Source organism: Talpa europaea, assembly GCF_964194135.1.
Source record: "Talpa europaea genome assembly, chromosome: 4".
Taxonomy (NCBI): Eukaryota; Metazoa; Chordata; class Mammalia; order Eulipotyphla; family Talpidae; genus Talpa; species Talpa europaea.
In genome coordinates, this window is record NC_140070.1 from 43321739 (window position 1) to 43342805 (window position 21067).

The following is a 21067-nucleotide window of genomic DNA, read 5'->3' on the forward strand; positions in this document are numbered from 1 at the left end:
AAATATATATAACACATATACATATGTGTATATACATATGTATAACAATTCAGGTAAATAAGGCAGTTGTGTACTGGAATAGTTATGAAATATTTCATAATTTCTTTACTCTAAATTTTTATGTTCCACTTTCAATAGTTTCCTTTGATTTGGTAAATCATAATTATTTACTGAAGAGCCACGATTTACACAGAGTTGCACACAACAATTAGTCACAAAAATTGGAATTCAGGCTGTACTTTAAGTAATTCATCTTTCCTAAAATATGACAGAGTAGAGTTAATTATCAGTGATTAAAAGAATGGTGTTTACCTTTAGTGTTATACTTGTTTTAGATTAATGAGTCAAACGTCAATGTGTCATGGAAGAAAATTATTCACTTTAGCAGCATGAAAATGCCTACATAGTTTGATGAACTTCAGTGTATGCAGAAAATGACACATTTTAACCTACTATGTTAGGACAGATTTATATGTAAGAAAACATCAAGAGAGGTAAAAACGTCTGTACTCTTCAGTGAGTGGGAAACAAATGACTGGTCCTTTGTTTGCCTCTGTACTGGCAAATGGTGGTTGACATTGTTTGGAAAATAAAATTAAAAATAAAATCTTCATCCAACCAGGAAAAAAATCCAGAATGGTAGCAGAAGAACAATTTTAATTAAATGATTTTTAAACTAAAATGTGTTGTGCATAATAAGCAATCAGCTAAGAGTCTACCAAGACAGAATTCATCTTTACTGTAGCCAGATATAATCCATTACATGCGCATTTTCACGATGAACAATAACTAGATCTTTACTAACTTAATGAAAGAGCCATTTGTCTTATATAGTTCATCCTCAATTCACATGGTAATTCATGTGGCTATCTGTGTTGGCTAACTGCCTTTATCCAGAAAAGAAAAATTTCCCCTCTTTTTAGGACAGGAAGCAGTTTTTCAACCAATAGAGAGGCACCAAGCAGTTAGAATCTAACCTAACTCTCCCACAGAGACCAGGTGAGATCAAGGTGTTTATCCGCCTTGACATTTACAATTCAGACAGTCCAGATCCTAGAGAAAGACATGCTTAGGTCATAATGCTGACAAAAGACTTATCTAATTTTCAAAAGGATTTACACTTTTAAAAAAGAAGAGATTGTACTTAAACTTGTAAGTTTTCTAAAGTAAGTATCTAAGAAAAAGAACAGGTATGAAGATTCTACCCATCTTCAACAGAGAATTAAGCTTCTTAAATTTAATGTGTATTTGTATCTTTATAGTACCAAAAGTTCAGCTTCTGGCAATGGTCTAGTTGGGTTAGGGGCATACGAAAGGTGACAAAACAAAAACTACCACTCATTAACATCTACTGCCTCATTGTTTTATCTTTATGTGGGCCATTCTCACAAACTTAAATTTGACCAATACTAACTATATATGAAAAATAGTAAAAAGAACTAAATATAGTAGTTGGCTTCAGCTGGAAGATTTAGAACCATATTTTCCTTATTTCAACTCTTGCCACAATTCACTCTGAACATGAAATTGCTGGTGCCACAGATTGCACCCCTGACAGAGTGGGGACCGTATAGATTAGGAGTGGTGTTTCTGGGATACCACCAAGGCCGCAGCATTTCTCTAGGTATAAACACCAGCTCCTTAGATTGTTTTAGTCAACATGACAGTAGATATGTAAGCAAGAGTCAGGGACTGTTAAGGAATAAACCTGGACCCTGCTGGTCCAGGTCACCTTATATACAAGCTCCTCAACATAAATAAAACTTAGATGAAGTTGAAAATACTGTATATAACAAAGTTTCATATTTCCCTGCAGGTATGTTTTTCAGGGAAGGCAGACCTTCCCAACTGAAGAGAAGGACTCAAGATGTGAGTACCTGGAGCAAAGACATTCCTAAAGACTGCTCCCATTAACTAGTAACAAATAATTTCACCTCACCATATTCTCTATTAGACTGTTTCTTTGGAAACACGAGTTTCTTGGTCTTCCTTTCTTGTTACAAAAAAATAAAAAGGTGCTTTGTGCACTTTATTTTAGCAGTTTTATTCAGCCAGATGGATACCCACTACAAGAACAGATCCTCTGAGTTCAGTTACAGGTGACACCTCACACCAAAAGACCCATCCTCCAAAATGAAATTACCATAAAGAGTGGGCCTCCCTATAGCAGTCCCTGTATTGAGAAGATCCTGCTCTCTGGGAAGACTGGATCTTACGTCCTCTCATAGAGTGCTGTCCACCCCATGCTTCAGAGAATCAGAAGGAGGGAAATTATGACCTTCATTTATTATCACTCCAAAATGCAGAGTCTTGGGTGATTTAAAGGTGCTTCTGAAAGTGTTTTTATACTTAAAAACAAAGTTCTAGCTATCTTAAAATAATATAATGAGTTTGCAAATGCATTTCAGTTCATTATTTATTGGATATTTCTTAAGTGACAACCTTCGTTAGAAAATTAGAGCAGGGCACTAAATACCAAAAACTACCAAATAAAAAGATTTAAAAAACAAACCAGCAATGTCAAATACTATTGGAATCATTTACAAAATATGTTGTTTCAAAAAGGCACCTGAAAATTTCATTTGAAAGGAAAGAGGTCTGGGATTTCCCAAATAGAGTTGGCAAAGAAAATCTGCCCTGTAATTCCAAGTTCTCTAACCAGGGAAACTGGGCTTTGTTGGCATCACTTCAAAGTTGGTAATGAACCAAAAGAAAATATGCCACCTGTAATTTTGAAAAGGTCCCATATTTCTGAAGCTGTAGAAATCTGTCATTGCTTTGAATTATAGTTGGTAGCAATGGGTGCAAAACACAATCTCCTGTGGTGAGGTTCCTTCATCTACCTCAGCATTGAAATAAGGACAGCTGAGAAACTCTAGCCTGTAACTTACTTGAGGGAGATAGAGTTGCAAATAAAGGAAGTGAAGTACAGAGTAGGAGTTTGGGGAGAAGGGGAGATAGATGGAGAAAAGGGTTAATTTGAACTTTATCCAGTGATAAATGCTTCACTTTTCTTCACTTTTTGGAGAAGGAAAAAAAAAATAGTACTCAGAAAACATGAAAACAAGAAGGTAGGAATTAAAAACCTAAGGGCCTCTCTGGTGGCTCAAGGTGTTAAGACAACCTATGAAGCGATCTGCAGCCACTGCAGCATGAGTTTGACCCCTGGCCAGGGAGCTACCCAGATGGCACAGCAGACCTCTCCACACTCACCTGCTGCTCCCCTCAGCAGTGTGTTTCAGTAGATCTACCTGATCTGCTCCCCACTCTGTCTCTGGTGAATCTTCTCACCCCCCCACACCTCTTGCCTGCACCCTAGTTCTTGTATGCATAAGTAAATAAATCTTTAAAAAAAAACTAGTCTATAATCTTTTCTTTGTTGGATTTCAGATTAATGTTCAAGTCAGTTCAGTCATATCCTTGCCCACTGAAAAGTTTCTTTTTTTTTATTCTTTTTTTAAGATTTATTTATTTATACAAGCACTGGGTACAGTCAGAAGCAAGGGAGGGTGAGAGAATTCACCAGAGCCAGGGTGGGGCAGAACAGGCAGACCGAGGAAATACACTGCTGAGGGGAGCAGCGGGCGCGGTAGGAGAGGTCTGCCACGCCATGTGGGACCCTGCTGGCCGGGATCGAACCCGCGCTGCAGAGGCTGCTGACAGCTTCACAGCAAGACACTCAACCGCCTGCCAGTGGGAGATTGAACCGGCGCTGCAGAAGCTGCGGGCAGCTTCGCAACCCAGTGCTCAACCGCTGTGCCACCAGGGGAGGTCCACAGTCTTATCTTAGCTTTTCTGATAGTACTACTCTGTTCATCACCCTGATGTTCAATTTAACCTGATTATATAGCATCACCCAGGTAGGCCCTAGATCCCAGGATTATTTAATATATTAGTAAATGTTTCTCAGTTGCCTCCATTTGTTATTTGACTGACTAATAAGCAATTGAAAGTTTACAAGTTATAGTAACTTGTATACTTGTAAGTTTACTTGTAAACTTACTAAACTTCTCATAAATAAAAAAATATATTAAACAGATACAAATCTTTAGTCAGAATCACAATGAGAAAATAAGCAAAATAGATCCAGTGTCATACAATGGAGCAAGGAAAAGTCTCTTCAAAAATATTGTCAGGAGGGCCTCGCCGGTGAAGCAGCGGTTGAGCCCTGGGTTGCGAAGCTGCCCACGGCCTCTGCGGCGCCGGTTCAATCCCCGGCTGCTCCCCGGCCACCGGAGGAGGGTCCCACATGGTGCGCAGACCTCTCCTGCCGCCCGCTGCTCCCCTCAGCAGTGTACTTTGGTCCTTCTGCCTGCTCTGCTCCCTGCTCTGGCTCTGGTGAATTCTCTCACCCTCCCGCGCTTCTGACTGTACCCAATGCATGTATAAAATAAACAAATAAAAAATAAATAAAAATACATGCCTCTAAAAAAAAATATTGTCAGGAAAACTGGATAGCCACATACAAAAGATACTATGTAACACTATTCAAAATGGATAAAAATCACAAAATTTATTTTGAGCAATAAAAGACCTGAAGTGGCAAAAACAATTCAGAGGAAAAAAAAAATGGAGGCATCACACTCTCCAACTTGAAACTGCTCTACAAAGTTATACCAAAACAGCATGGCGTTGAATTAAAATAGACACAAAGGTAAAAAACAGAAATAAATCCCACATATATGGACAACTAAATTACAACAAAGGAGCCAAGAGCATACGATAGCAAGAAAAGTGTCTTCAATAAATTTTGGGAAAACTGGACAGCCACATGCAAAAGAATGAAAGTAGACCACTAACATCATACACAAAAATTAATTCAAAGGGGCCATATAGACTTGTATGTAAAATCTGAAACCATAAAATACAGAGGAAAAATATCATAGGAAATATTATTCTTGACATAGGCCTTAAAGACATTTGCTGGGATTGGACTCCAATCGTCAGGAAAACATAAGCAAGAACAAATAAATGGAACTGTGTAAATCTAAAAGACTCATGCACAATGCAACAAACTGTCATCAAAATGAGAAGGTATCCTATGAAATGGGAGAAGATATTTTCTATACCATATATCCAACAAAGCTTTAATATCCAAAATATATGAAGTTGAAGCTCATAAAAGGGAGTTGTACAAATAAAGTAAAAGAAGTCAACTGTATAATGAAGGATAGAATTGGACTTAATGGTGAAGTTAATGTGTCTGTGTATTGATTTACCATACTGCACACTGAAAATTTATGTTATTTCAATAAAAAGTACACCAATTTACACTGTATTGATCATTAACTCTTAATTTCCCTTCCTGTTACAAGTCAGAAACACCTAGAGAAATGTATTTTATACTTGTTTGTATTCCAACACTTAGTCTAGTGCCCAGCATTTACTTAACTGTTCTTTTTTGACAGTAATCATAAATCTCATATTTTGAAAAAGAGTTTGTGAAGAAAACTGAGTTTGAAGTATGTGCTTGTTCCTCTTAGCTTAATTTTTAGCAACATTCCTTATGATTCTAAATGTTGATATCCCTTTTCTTAGAGCATATACTTCAGAAAGTCAACAATTGTCAATTCTTTCTCTGCTTCAGAGATGGACATAATTTTAAAAACCACTTGCTTTTAGCCTCTAGCTAGGTTGTTTTGCAACCTAGCACTGTTTTTTATAAGAACCTGGGAACTATCTCTTTGAAACAAACATAAAGGTAAGTAGTGGTTCTTTTTGCCAATTTCTGTAAGAGACATAGAAATCCACCTTCTACTGGGCACCTTTATCTACTTTGCAAAACTATTACTTGTCACCAAAAAATATGAGAAAGTTATCTTTCTTTTGGGTAAAGCTAACTAGACACATAGAAAGCCAGTAATTCTCGCCACTCCTCTCTCCCCACCCTCATCCCTTAAAAGCTTTCCAGTCTTTTTAGTGGAATTGAGCTCAAAATTAAGGCTTCTCTCCATTATTGCAACAGTCATGAATAAAGTCTTCCTTAATTGTTTAATGTTGTCCAGTATAGTTTTTGCTTTGATACAAGATTTCTGCAAAAGAACAAAATGAATGATTTTTAAGCTCAAGCTTAGTTTGCCATAATCATATAAATCTGTATCTTTCAGAAAGATGGCCAGTCTGCTTATTTTCTCCCACCAAGGAAAGCTCATGGGCATTGGTGATAGCAAGGAAAAATATGAAAAAAAAAATCAAGGAAAAAATGGTTCCAATAAAACTTAAAAAAAATTGAAAATAACTGATTTACATGTATGAATTCTGTGTAAATAATTTGATCATTCAAAAAGCACTATCTGGTTCTTCATGTGTAGGTTATTTCCTCATATGAAACTGACTTAAAACCCTGTAGCAACTATTTCAGGCCACAATGAAGCCTGTAAATGCACTGAAGATATGTATCTTACTGCCTATAAGTAAACACTAAAAGTTAAGTTCCTTATTTTCTTGGTAAAGTAACAGAATTTAAGTCACCCACATTTAGAGGTAAGAAAATTCTGCTACTCCAAACTGTTTTCAGGGCAATACCTGAGTAAACACTTGCCTATTCATCTTGTGATTACCTAGAGTGGGTTGAGAATAGAATTAGCTACAAGAAATATAAAGCAGCAAACCAATTTTATAACATTTTTAGACTGAAAATGACCTATGAGGTTGTAGAATCCCATCATTTCATTTGAAGGTGGAGAGAATATAGACTTTCTTGGAGTCACTGAATGAGCTGATAGCAATGAAACTGGTAATTTAGAATAAGGAATCTCAATTCTGAATTCCTAATCCAATGCTTTTCTATTATTTTCTGATGTTTTTCTTCTATTTTTGGCATTTGTTCCTGGCCTTTTGGTTGATTCCATAAATTCATTAACTAAGATTTTATGGTCTGCATGAGTCACTCTGTTTAGGAATATGTAAATGTTTAAAAGATGAGAAATATTAAATGGAAAATCATGAATAATCTATGGTGGAATTTCTGTCTGCAAAGTGTTCCCCCCTCCCACTGATAAGAGTGCTTTCCCTTCTCCCTCCCATGCTATCTTTACTACAGAAAGAAGTTTTGACTTCAAAATTAAGTGATAATACAGTTGAAACAAAAGGCAGATTCTGAATGGGGGCCATTACCTGAATAAAATTGTCTTCCACACACATATTACAAGAGATGACCCCCTAGCCTCCCCGGTGGCGCAACGGTTGAGCGCTGGGTTGCGAAGCTGCCTGCAGCCTCTGCAGCGCCGGTTCAATCCCCGGCTGCTCCCCGGCCACAGAGGAGGGTCCCGCATGGCGCGCAGACCTCTCCTGCCGCCCGCTGCTCCCCTCAGCAGTGTACTTCGGTCCTTCTGCCTGCTCTGCTCCCCGCTCTGGCTCTGGTGAATTCTCTCACCCTCCCGCGCTTCTGACTGTACCCAGTGCTTGTATAAATAATAAATAAATAAATCTTTAAAAAAAAAAAAAAAAAAGAGATGACCCCCTATAATTTCATCTTGGTTTGGATTTCTCCATCTAAACTAGAGAAAAAACTTAGCACATTTTCATTCATTTCACTGGGAGATTGAGAGTGTAGGGAAATATCAAAAATAACCATCACGGGTCTTGCCAGTTTCATGTCATTTTAAGTTTGTTTCATAACTTGGCTTAAAATAGAGTCAACTATAGAAAGCCAACAATTGAGCTTGATAAATAGATAACTGATTAAAAAAAATGAACTAACTAGGTTAAAGGTGCACATACACACGTACAGTTTCTAGTCTTGTATAAAATCCTTCTTTGCTTCATTAGATCGAAAATGTGATGCAGTGTATAGGGAGTTGACTCACCATGTTAACTTTCCTTTACGAGGACTTTTCCAATAATGGAAAATATCAGCTTCTAGTTCATGAATCCACTTGAATCATAATACTTAAGGAAATTATCTTGGTTCTAAAACATACAGACTATTTCTATACTCAGCTTCCATGTAAATTTAATGTCATTGGAGAGTTCCCTAGGTTAGTGTTTCAAACCTAACTCCTGGAATCAAGATATCACTGTCTTGTATGATACCCTGTGTTCCCATAGGGCTATCCTTTGAACAGATAAATGCTTAGAGTGTAAATGAACTTTATGTGGATCCTTCGCTTTTAGGCCTGTTAGGAAGTTGTACATTTTGAGAGCTGGAGATTTCTGGACCTACTAATCATGGAGCTTCCATATGATCCAGCAATTCCACTCCTAGGTATCTACCCAAAGGACACAGAAACATCAATTCCAAAGAACACCTGCACCCCTAGGTTTATAGCAGCACTGTTTACAATAGCTAAGCTTTGGAAACAACCCAAATGCCCAAAAATAGATGATTGGATCAAGAAGATGTGGTACATATACACCATGGAATATTACTCAGCAATCAAAAAAGATAAGCACATGCAATTTGCAGCAACATGGATGGCGCTGGAAGGGATCATGCTCAGCGAAATAAGACAAAAAGAAAAAGAAAAATACTGGATGGTCTCACTCATAGCAGGAATCTAGAAAACTTAAATAAGGGACCAGGAAAATGAATAACTATCAGAAAGTGAAAATCAGAATCAACAAAAAACTATGAAACAGAGACACTTTTGGGGGGGTGGGAGGGGAGGGATTGGGATCAGAAAGGGGGGGTTGCAACTGTATGGGGAATATAAAAATAAAATTTATTATTAAAAAAAAAGACTAGCTCCATTTTGTAGTTTCCTTTCCTTATGTAAAATACCTATAAAAAGTGAAGGACTCTGTTCAACCTTAAAAATGCAGAGAATGTGTGGATGTATAAACACATACATACAATCTACAATATGGTGATTTTTCAGTGGTATCAAATATTAAGAAAGAGGTAGTTACAATGCGTATTAATAGAAAATGTTTGAACTCACAAGTTACAAAAATTAAAAATAATTACCAATCGTGATAAGACTAAGGAAACTAAGGATATAGTCGTCAGAATTTGATTAGGTCTCCTTAATAGTAAAGAGAAGATGGTGGTAAAACACAGGACAGGAATTAAGAAAATTTTGTTACTTTATATTACTCATGGCATTAGAGTTTTAATTTAAATTTATGTTAAATATTAATATGAGAGTGGAAAAGCTTTTCTGCTAAGATGATACTAAAGGGAAAAACTTTCTCCAATTATATACTTTCATAAACACTTTCAAGAAATTCTTTCAACCGCTCAGGTAGTGATATGCATTTGCATTAGCAAAAGCCAATGAAAAATAGTTTTCCTGACTTTTCTAGTTCATTCAAACATATTACCTAGCCTTAACTTTTGTTACACCTGTGATTATTCTATTACTCTATGTATAGCTTAAATAATAATGTGAGCAGTTGTTTAAAGGCCATGGGAAAATAAAAACTTCTATAGTATCAAAATTTCCCATTTGTAATTTCGCAAATGCACTTCCCAACTCATGTTATCCCAACTTTGTGATAACTGCAAACATTTTTTTTCGTATACTTTTACCAATGCATACCTCCCTAACTAAAGAGACTGAACATACAAGAGACTGAACATGCAAGAAACTAAGCATACATACTTAAAACATACAGTTGGTCAGATTTTACTTATGTAGTCATTCATAAAACCATACAGATAAATAAAATGAACAGAATTTTCACACTCAAGATCTTTTTTCTTCATAATAGTTGGTAATTCTTCCCCTCTCTATTAGTGCTGCTTTTCCACATCAATAGAAAACCAGTTTGTTGTATTCTATCACTTCAGTTCACATTTCTAGAATATTGTGTAATTGATTTTCCATAATATATACTCTTTTTTTCTGGCTTTATTTACTTGTTTTGAGATTCCTCCATGTTGTTTTTCAAGGTTCATTTATGTTGATTGTTGAGAAGTGTTTCATTAGATGTACCATATTGATTCATTTACCTCTTGTTAGGCATATAGTTTGTTTGTAATATTTGAATATTACACATAGAGCTTGTACAAACAAGTTTTTGTTAAGACGAAGTTTAAAAATTTTTAAAGAATACCCTGATATCCCCCTGGAGGTGGCCCTCACACCTTTCCAGTGAAAGCATCAGTACAGTGAGTTGGGGAACCCCTCAGCAATTGTGTTTTTTATATACAAACATTTGGAATATCTTACAATGAATAGGTGGTTTTCAGAAAACAGATGAACAACTATAATCATATATTTATATTTGGTGGTTACCAACCGTGATAAGACTAAGGAAACTAAGGATATAGTAGTCAGAATTTGATTAGGTCTCCTTAATCAAAAAGTCCTGCAATCAATTTTTGGTGGAAACTTAATGTTGTACATGCAGATGTTCATTCATAAGGCACTCCACCCATAAATTATATAATGTTATATGCTAATGTTATTACAGTTAGAAAACACTGACTCAGTAGCTCAGTTTCCAATTTAAATTGGAAATGCCCCATGCTTCAGCTTATTAACCCTTACATTTTGATTAAACCATCAGTTTAAACTAATTGATCCAGCATTCTGTGCTTAAGATTTTAATCCTCTTACTCTTTTGCAGTTATACATTTGGATATTTAGATTCTAAGAAATATACTATCTTAACATCTCTCATGTTTCCAAAGTAATTATCCTAACAGTGAAGAACATTAAACTAGTATTTTTGGAAATCTGGTAGCAGAAATCATAATCTTTAAAGTGAAGGAAAAAATCTTCAATGTTCATTTTTTTTAATTTATGGAATTTTAGATGCTATTTAATAGTAAATTATTTAATATTACTACATTTTCTGAGATATTTACATAAATAATTCTTTCACAAGCATCATCTTTGCTAAGCTATGAGGACTGCCTAGTACATCCTCATATATATCCCCAAGATTCACCAGTAACCAGTTTGAAGAAGGTATCACTGGATATGACGGCTGGTACCCAGCACTTATCTCTGACTTTGTTACATGAATTTAGATGAAAACATTAGTTTAGGAGGAAATGGAAAACCTTCTTTCTTGAATTATTTAAATTATGAGTTTACAAAGATTGATAATTAATGCATTTAAAAATAGCCTAACTTTATTTTATTTTTCAAGAAAATAGAAATGACCTGTTTATTGCAGTGTTGTTTACAATAGTTAAATTATGAAAACAACCTAAGGGCCCCAAAAGAGGTGAGTAGATAAAGAAGACGTGGGGTGTGTGCATTACTCAGGGATCAAAAAAGTTAAACTCATACATTTGTGGCAACATGGAAGGAATGTTCCTAGTGAAATAAGTCAGAAGGAAAAAGATACATACTCACTGGTGTCACTAATATGTGAAATATAGAGAAACCCAAAGTAAGGATCAGATGAAGAAAAACTTAAAAAACTAACCCTTGAAAGCTGACTATAGAACTGAAACATCCAGAAAGCAAATGACTTTGGAGAGGTGTAAGAACAAAGAGGAAAGAGGGCACGATGGATTATGGTAGTGGGTTCTGGGTGATTTGGTGATGGTGCACTATGGTGGTGATACCAGATTGGGAGGATACAATAGGATACTGGTGGTGTTAACTATCGTTACCTCTATTAAGAAACTAAAATTAGGGCCTCCTCCAGGGGCACAGCGGGTTGAGCACTACGCTGTGAAGCTGTTTGCAGCTTTTGCGGTGCAGGTTCGATTCCCGGCCGGCCAGGGAGACACCCACATGGCATGGCAGATATCCCCTGCCTCACCCACTGCTCCCCTCAGCAGTGTCTTCAGTCCGTCTACCTGTTCTGCTCCCTGCTTTCTTCAGTGAATTCTCTCACCCTCCCACACCTCTGACCTGTAACCCCATTCTTGTATAAATAAAGTTTAAGAAACTAAAATTATTAAAAAAATCAAAATATGGAAATGAGCCACAGAAATTCACAAAAATATATGAATATGTAAATAAGAATTATTCACAAATGGAATGGGGGGGTGAAGAGCTTGTGTTCAAGGTAAGAAACCCTAGAAAGGCTCAAGTGTTTATAAATTCATGGCTTCACTCTTTTTGCTGGTTATGTTAAGCTAATTTGTTTTGATACATGTTCTGAAGAAGTGACAGACAGTCCAGTGTTCTGGACTAAATGTGTTACCAAACTACATTTTTTTCTTGGAGGGGAGGGCATCTGAATTGTCAAGACATTCTGAATTCATACATTAATTTTCAGGTAGAATTTTGTAAGACTAGAAAAGGTTTTCATTGTCTAAGGGTGATGCCAAAAGGAAAAGTTTCTCCAATTTTATAATTTTAAGTAATTTTTTTAAAATGTGTTCAACCTCTCAGGCAGTGATATGCATTTACACAAGCAAAAATACATTGAAAAATAACCCTTTTCATGACTTTGAGTTCACTGAAACATGCTGCATAGCCTTATCTTTTGTAATACCTGTAACTATTCCATTACTAAATGTGTCGGCTTCAGGGGCACCTTTCATAGTATATTTAACTAATTACTTCCAAGATTCTCCATGGCTTATGTTTCCCCCAGGGTTTTGCTGCCTTCTTCCCTTAGCCAGAGTGCCTACATCCTCCTTGGATTGTCTAGTCTCATCATTCTTAAGCAAGTCAAAATGTCCCCTACAATATGTTACTTCATGCATCCTGACTCTAGCTGAATAAAAATCCTGGCAGACTTCCAAATATTCACTGCTCTAGATTTTATTTAGTGTAAGAAGTTTTGCTTCATGGAGGATTTTTACCCAAGGCGTCATTCATAAAAGTAACTATCATATTTTTACACTGCAGTTTTTTTTACAGCTATTGCTCTGCTGAAACAGATCTTCAACTTTTATTTTACCAGCCCTTACACATTACTTAATTTAACAAAAATTTTATTGTGCTATATTTTTCAGCTTTAATAAGGTATAACAGATAACACAAGGTGATGATGTGCTATATGTACATTCTGTGAAAGTATGTTCATAATTGAGTTAATTAACACATCAATTCACAAATACACCTCTGGGGAGGGGCAGGTGTGAGAACATTTAGCTTTTACTATCTTAACAAATTTCAATTATATATTATTACAGTTTTATCAATGCTAGTCATCTGTGTAATTTATTCACCTTATAACTGAAAGTTTGTACACTTTTACCAAACTCATTTTTCCCACTGCACTACTTTTCTATTGTTTCTATGAGTTGAGTTTTTTTTTTTTTTCAGATTTGCCATATATCAATAGACATACAATTTCAGGCATAAGCAAGCAGCTAATTTTTCACAAAGGAACTATGAATTAACAATGACAATTTCTTCTATTGATGATGTTGGGGAGAATGAATATCCACATGAAGAAAAAATTGGATCCCCAATTTACACCATCACAAAATTCAGTGGCGAATGGATGAAAGAAGAGATTGACAGAACTGATACCATAAAACTTCTAGAATAAAACTTTGGATGGATGGAAATCCTCTGACATTGTTCTTGTCAATGATTTTTTAATTAGAAAATAAAAATAAAAATGAACAAGTGGGATTACATCAAACTAAAAAACTTCTGCACAACAAAGGAAACCATCAACACAATGAGAAGGCAATCTCTGGAATGGGAGAAAACATTTGTAAACCATATATCCAAAAGGACTCATATCCAAAATGTCCAAGGGGTTCATACAACTCAATATCAATCACTCAATCAATAACACAGAGGCCCGGAAGAGACATTTCCCAATGCTGACACACAGTGACCAAAAGTTTCATGAAAAGTTGTTCAACATCACTAATCGTCAAATAAATAAATAAAAAAAAAAGACACAGTGAGAGATCTACTTACATCTGTTAAGATGTTCTATTATTTAAAAAAAAAAAAAACAGAAAACAAATGCTGCTGAGGTTGTATTGAAAAGGGTACTTTTGTATACTGTAACTCTTGTAAACTATTGTAAATTGGTTCATTATCTATAGGAAATAACATCTATATTCCTGCAGATATTAAAAAGAGAACTACCACAGATCTAGCAATCCCAAAGGGGGAAAAAAAAAATCTCAGAGATACCTGTATTTTATTACAGCTAATTCACAATAAACAGATAAAAGCAATGTAAGCAGGATAAAGAGATGAGTTGATAAAGAAAATATGAGAGTGATATTTATTTATATGCTTTGTTGACAGTGGTGTGTTCAAGTCCCCTACTATTGTTGTATACTTTCTACTTCTCTCTTAAGAAAAAGATATGTTGGGACATCCCTGGTGGCACAAAGGGTTAAGCATCAGCACTATGAAGCAATCTGCAGCACAAGTTAGATCCCCAGCTCTCTCCTGACTCACCTGCTGCTCCCCTCAGCAGTGTATTCTAGTAGATCTGCCTGTTCTGCTCCCCACCCTGTCTCTGGTGAATCCTCTCAAACCCTCACACCTCTGGCCTACAGCCCCGGTTCTTGTATGCATAAATAAATAAATCATAAAAAGAAAGAAAGAAGAAATGTTACTTTAGGTATTTTAGGTGTTCCTAAATTGGGTGCATATATGTATTTCTGTTATGTGCTCTTGACAAACTGACATCTTACTCATCATGTCATGATTTTTACTTTCTTGTTACTATTTTGGCTTAATGTCTGCTTTGTGCTTGCTTAATGTCTGTTTTCTTTTGGTTTCCTTTTTTATAGAATATATTTTTCCATTCTTTTTAATTTCAGTCCATTATGTTCATGTAATGACTAAGTGAATCTTTTAGGTGATATATATTTTGGTCTTATTTTATCCACTCAGTAAATCTTTGTCTTGATTAGAGAATTTAGTTCACTTACATTCAATTTAATTATTCATAGACTTGGACTTACATTTTTTTCCTGGTTATTTCTAATTCTTTTGTTCCTCTCTCCATTACAATTTCATGATTTTCATCATGGTATGTATTGATTCCTTTTACCTCATCGATTATGTGCTGATTATAGGTTAGTATTTTGTGATTTCTATGAGATTTCACATAAAGTATCTTATAAAGTCTATTTAAATCTGATAACTGGAAACAAAAATAAAAACTGTTTTAGCAAAATTTAAATTATTTTATTCCTCTTTTCATTTATTTTAGAAGTATCCCATGATCTCAATTTTTCACAGAAGACAGCAAGTGAAAAATACTTTTTAAAAATGAGTAAATGTCTCTCTCATACAGTTCCTTAATTCTATTTTAGAATCCCTTCCAGATACTTATATACTCTATGCTATCATTTCCCTACATCAGCACTACTTTGATGTCTCCAGATCTTACTAATATATACTAACTTAATTATCTTGGGCCGAGTAATCAAAGATTATTGTAATTTACGCTACTAGTATTGAATTTCAAATTCAATAGTGATACATAAATGGAATAATGTGTAAGCTGGGCTCATTATAGCATACTGCTTATATGAAAGTTTCTCAGGTAGGCCATCTAACTTTTGTGATTTTAACAATTACATAGAAAATCAAGATCTCCTAAACCTGTATAGTGCACTTTGCATGACTGGGTTCACACAAGAGATCAAGAATAATGTCAGCTACTGTGAGTCCCAAGTCCAGAAATGGAAGAATTGGGACAAAAATACTCCAGATAAACCATTATGCATTATTAAGCTCTTGTTTACAGAATCTAGAAGTGCAAATTGATTAGTCAGAATATCTCATCACTTTCTAACTTCCCCAAAGTTTAGCAATCACTGGACAAACCATGTTTTAGATGATTTATGATATAATTTTGATAGACATTATAATATTCACAAATTTGACAGTGAAACTGTAAAATACTTAAAAGAATTATGGTCTCAATTCTACCTGAACATTAATAGCACGGAAAAAAAATACACCATCTCTCCCCATCAGGGGTTGCAGTGTGTCAAGCATTAAGCATTTCTATTGTAATATAAATACTGATTTTAAACCTAGATAACTGACCACTTTAAAGGACCCCATTTTTCTCAATCAACACCCTAACTCCTACTTTTATTCTTTAATTCACAATAAAGAATGAACCTGTGAAATCCTTGAGGCATTCTCCCTCAGGCCCTAATAAAGACAGAGCCCCAGGTGAACACCTTCCTCTCCCTTTAACCACAACCAGTACTTATGAGCAGTAAATTTTGTTCTTCAGAGTTCCCTGATGGTTTGCTAAAGTGTTTCCTACAATAATAAAAATTACAAGGGCTGGTCCAGTCATAACATTGATTCTGATCAGGGAAATAACTGTGGGATTTGCCTTAAATAATTTGTGCCTGGGCTTGAGTTATGAGGAATTGCTAGTAAGTGATGCTACTATAGCCTGAGGCAGACAACAGAGTGATTTTTTGAGCATCTGAATTATGGACACTATATAAAATGTAACAAATTGCCTCCTCAAGGGAAAAATAACGAAAATAGACCAACAGCAAATATTACAGGAAATTCTAGTGAATTGCCAGCTCTGGGAAGAGAGAACTGCTATTGAGGAGACTAAGAACACTAACTTGGAGTCATTTAGACATAAATGTAAAATCTCACTCTAGCACTATCACTAGTACTGCTGTGACCTTGACAAGTAGCTAAAATTTTCCAAATTTAATTTTATACATCAGTGAGATAAGAACAAAGCTGAGTGATTAGAATATAAGATCCAGAATGAGAAAGAGATTGCTGGTATATTCTTAAAAAATAGTGAATGCAACTATCATAAATGAACTCAACTTTAATGAATCCAACAAGATATGGAGGTGGGATGGGATTCTATCTATTCATTTATTTATTTATTTATTTTAGGTTTATTATTTATTTATTTATTTTATTTATACAAGCACTGGGTACAGTCAGAAGCGCGGGAGGGTGAGAGAATTCACCAGAGCCAGAGTGGGGAGCAGAGCAGGCAGAAGCACCGAAGCACACTGCTGAGGGGAGCAGTGGGCGGCAGGAGAGGTCTGCGCGCCATGCGGGACCCTCCTCCGGTGGCCGGGAGCAGCCGGGGATCGAACCAGTGCTGCAGAGGCTGCGGGCAGCTTCGCAACCTAGCGCTCAACCTCTGCGCCACCCAGGAGGCCCCGGGGATGGGATTTTAAATATGACAGAGGACATAAAAGAACTGTTTTCCAGTGGTGTTCTGTTCCTATGCATCTTTCCAAACTTGAGCAATAAAAGGCACTCCCCTCTTCCAAATAATCTGTTCTAAAACTTTGGGGCAAAATGTGGTAAACTCAGTAAACAAAATGTATGTATGCAGTCAATGTCAATAATCATATCAATGTTTTAAAAACAATAGTGATTTTTACCTAGCAAGCTGACTTCAGTCCTAAATTCACAGGATATAATTTCTCAACAACAGTTTGTAAGTGAAGGCACACAAGATTCTCAAACTGTAACTGTGTAGTACAGAATTGCAGACTCAAATTCCATTTACTGAAACTGATTTTCATTTTTACATTGTAACAGATAAATTGGTGCCTCAATGGTTTCCCTTCTTCAGCCTAAAACTGGTAAGTCATCTGAGATTTACCTTTCACACAAATATCCAATAGTCATTCTACTCCCAAAATAGTCCCCAAATTCAATATTTACCCTACCAATAACCCAAGTTGTTGCCATCATCATCTCTTCTGTCATGACTAATTACACTGCTTCCTCTTGTAACTCCTAAAGAGATTCTAGTCCCAGCTCCCAGTTACCAGTGTCCTTTCAAATTGTAAATCCAATTATGTATAACTCTTACTTAGAAATCTTCAGTGTTTTCCCAATGCACAAAATAAAATCTAAACCTCTTGCAAATTGTTCTACCTAATCTGTCTCCTACATTTCTGATACACAAATAGTCTACAGGTATATTATTTTTTCCTCCAGAAATTGTTTAATAAAGATATTTAATGTTAGACCTCCCTGGTGGCGCAGGTGGTTGAGCGTCAAACTGTGAAGATGTCCGCAGCCTCTGCAGTGCCAGTTCAATCCTGGCTGGCAGGCTAGAATCCCACATGGCAAAGCAGACCTCTCCTGTCTGGCCCGCTGCTCCCCTCAGCAGTGTAATTCATCAGTCTACCTGTTCTGCTCCCCACTCTTTCTCTGGTGAATTCTCTCACCTTCCTGCACATCTGGCCTGTACCCCGGTTCTTGTATAAATAAATACATCTTTAAAAAAAGATATTTAATGTTAGTGTGAATTTAAATCAATAGACTAAGTCTTCCATAAGATCTTGGTATTTTGAAATTATTTTTTTTCCTTAGTATGATACTAAAGGACTTGAACAGCAAGGGGATGCAAGTATAGATTAAATGAGGATACTCAGTAGCCCTGAGATCACTTCATGGTCCAACAGTGTTCTTGGGAGTTCCTGGATGGTCTCAAATAAAGAATAAATTTTATTCATTTTACTTTTGAGATATTCACTTGTTTTATGCCAGCTGTAATATAAGTTTTAGGAACTCTAATTCCTCTTCAGAGACTAATAAAGTGTTTTAATTTGCATATAAAGAATTTGGATAACTACATTTAAATTGTTCCATTGTAAAATTCCATGACTTTAAATGAACAGTTGTCTTGCAGGGAAAGGCAGGTAAGACTGCAGCAGGTCCTTGCTAGTTCACAAAAATTCTCTAAATTTGAAAATGAAATGAGACTGAGTCTATAATTAAACTTCTTACTAAAAAAGACAGCTTTCTTGAAAGTCTTACAATTCTAAGACTGAAAGTAAAAGTATATTACCATGATGTAACATTACATTTGACTCCAATCATTTCAAATGCATTTTTGGAAAAAAATTAAAAATAACAATCAAATCTATTAGTAGTATCCAACCTTGAGCCATTAAACAGCTGCATAATACTAACTATGGGTACTATAAATTCCTAAGTCAGATGGACAATATATGGAAGCTTTACTCCTTGGCCAAAACACACATTCTTTGAAGTAAGTAAATTCAACTTTCTCTCACAGCATTCTACCAGGACTAACTATTGACTAATTTGAAATGCATCTTCAATTGTCCTCCAAAATTTGGTAAAAAAAAAAAAAAAAGCAATGAGCTGAGGTCTGGGCAATGGGAAGCAGCAGAAACAAAATTTCAGGCAAAGAAAATAGAAAGTAAATATTGAGCAATTAAGCAATGGTTACCTACAAACAGGACTTCTGCCTTGAAGGAGGCAATCTCAAATATGGTCTTGCATGACTCCAACTTGTTTCTAAACAGTAGAATATGAATGTTGAGAAGATGTCACTTCTATGATTAGGTTACAAAGGATTATGATTCCCTTCTTTCTCAATCTCTAAGTCTCTGTTACTGGCTTTGATGAAGTTGCCATTGGAGACCAGGTGCCAAGAAATTGAGGAAATCTCCATCAATCAGATGGCAAATAAGTAAGGCCCTTGGCCAAGTAAGTTTTAGGAACTAAATCCTGCTACCAATCATGTGAGTAAGCTTGGAGACAGATGAGCCTCATGGAGCCTTTAGCCAACAACTTGATTTCAGTCTCATGAGAGAACATTAATTATATGAAGAGCACCTCACCTAAACTGTAATGGCGTTCTGACCCAGAGTAATTTGAGAAGAAATGTGGGATACCAAAATCTGAGGTGATTTGCAATGCAGTGATAGATATGTAACTTTTATATACAGAGGTAGGAATTTATTCCTACTAAGAGATGAAATAATTCTAAAGCATTTTTGTAGTCTACTAGAAACCCATTACTCAGGAGACAGGATTTTTATAAGCCCAAGTGGATAGCTGTGGTTTGCAATCAGGTGAGGGTACCTTAGAGGCTGCTTGCCACAATAGCAAAAGACAAATTTTTAAATACTAAGATGTTTTCAACAACTCATTTAAATGAATGCAGGAATCAGATTTTTTAAATGCTCCTATTATTTTTTTTCTATACTATTGATCTGATCACCTTTCAGCACCATTCTTTTTGAATACAATAGCTTCTCTAGTAGGAAAATAGACCATTTACCTGCTAGACTATAGACCTTTCCCTAGCAGGTAAATAGACTATTCACAGCATAAAATTTTTGCAGGTTCTATTAAACACATACCTATATGCACTTATATGTGTGTGTATATATGTGTGTATATGTATGTATGCATGTTTGTGTGTATATGTGTGTATGCCTTGATTTGACATTTTATTTACCCCTTTCGAAACTTTTTTATGTTTTTATTTCATTTTATGTTTTGTTTTACGAATACATCTTTCAAATTTCCACCTTACATGTTTTACTTTAAATAAATATATTTAAGGATACTTGTGAGAAATCTTTGGGCCCCAGTGAGCTCATTCAGCAAGAAACAACCAGAGCTTTCTCTCAAATTACACCCCAGGGCCTTAAAAGGAGTTCTGAACACTGCAATAATAGAGAGAGATATCAGCTCACACCCAGACTCTTGTGCAGAATACTCAACTGGTGAACATTTCTTTAGGAGAATCACTGATTTTTATGAGACAAGAAGATATATGATGGTCACAGATGGGATGTCATTTAATGTATGCCCACATCTGCTCACTGTGAAACAAACTGTTCTTTCATTTTATGAGTCCATTTTATGTGCAAAAGATGAAGGATTAAGATAAGCTGGATTGCAAGAGTTTGATGTAAAATGAAGTTTAACTCTGTTGGGGGAAAAAAAAGCCAGTGGAGATTTACAATGTCATACACATTGCTTATTTTATAGTTTGACTTCATCCTTTCAAATACATAACCACAAACATATAAGATCAACCAAAGCATAGAATTGCAGTAAGGAAATCAAAGATCCTGAGTAACTCTGCCACTTTCTCCTGAATTATCTAGGACATTGCTTATGTTTCTAAATTCACCATATTTCTAAAATCCTTAAGATGCATGTTTTAATGATAGCAAATTATTGAGTATTTTTATTTTAAAATCCATTCTGATCAAGGTAACCACTAATGATTAGTATAAAACTTATAATCAATTTCATACATTTATATAATTACATTTAAGAAAGATGACTCATTAAAAATAATATAGTCATAGAAATACATAACTCCACAAACATGCCACATAAGAATGTATCATCATTGAAAGGTTTGGGCGTGGTAAAGAAAAGGAGATGCAGGCTAAATTTCTCAAAGGGGAGGGGGAAATTTATTGTGCCCCGGGGCGGGATTCTCCAGCCCAAGGTGCAGGTTGGTGAAGTCTCGTGCATTG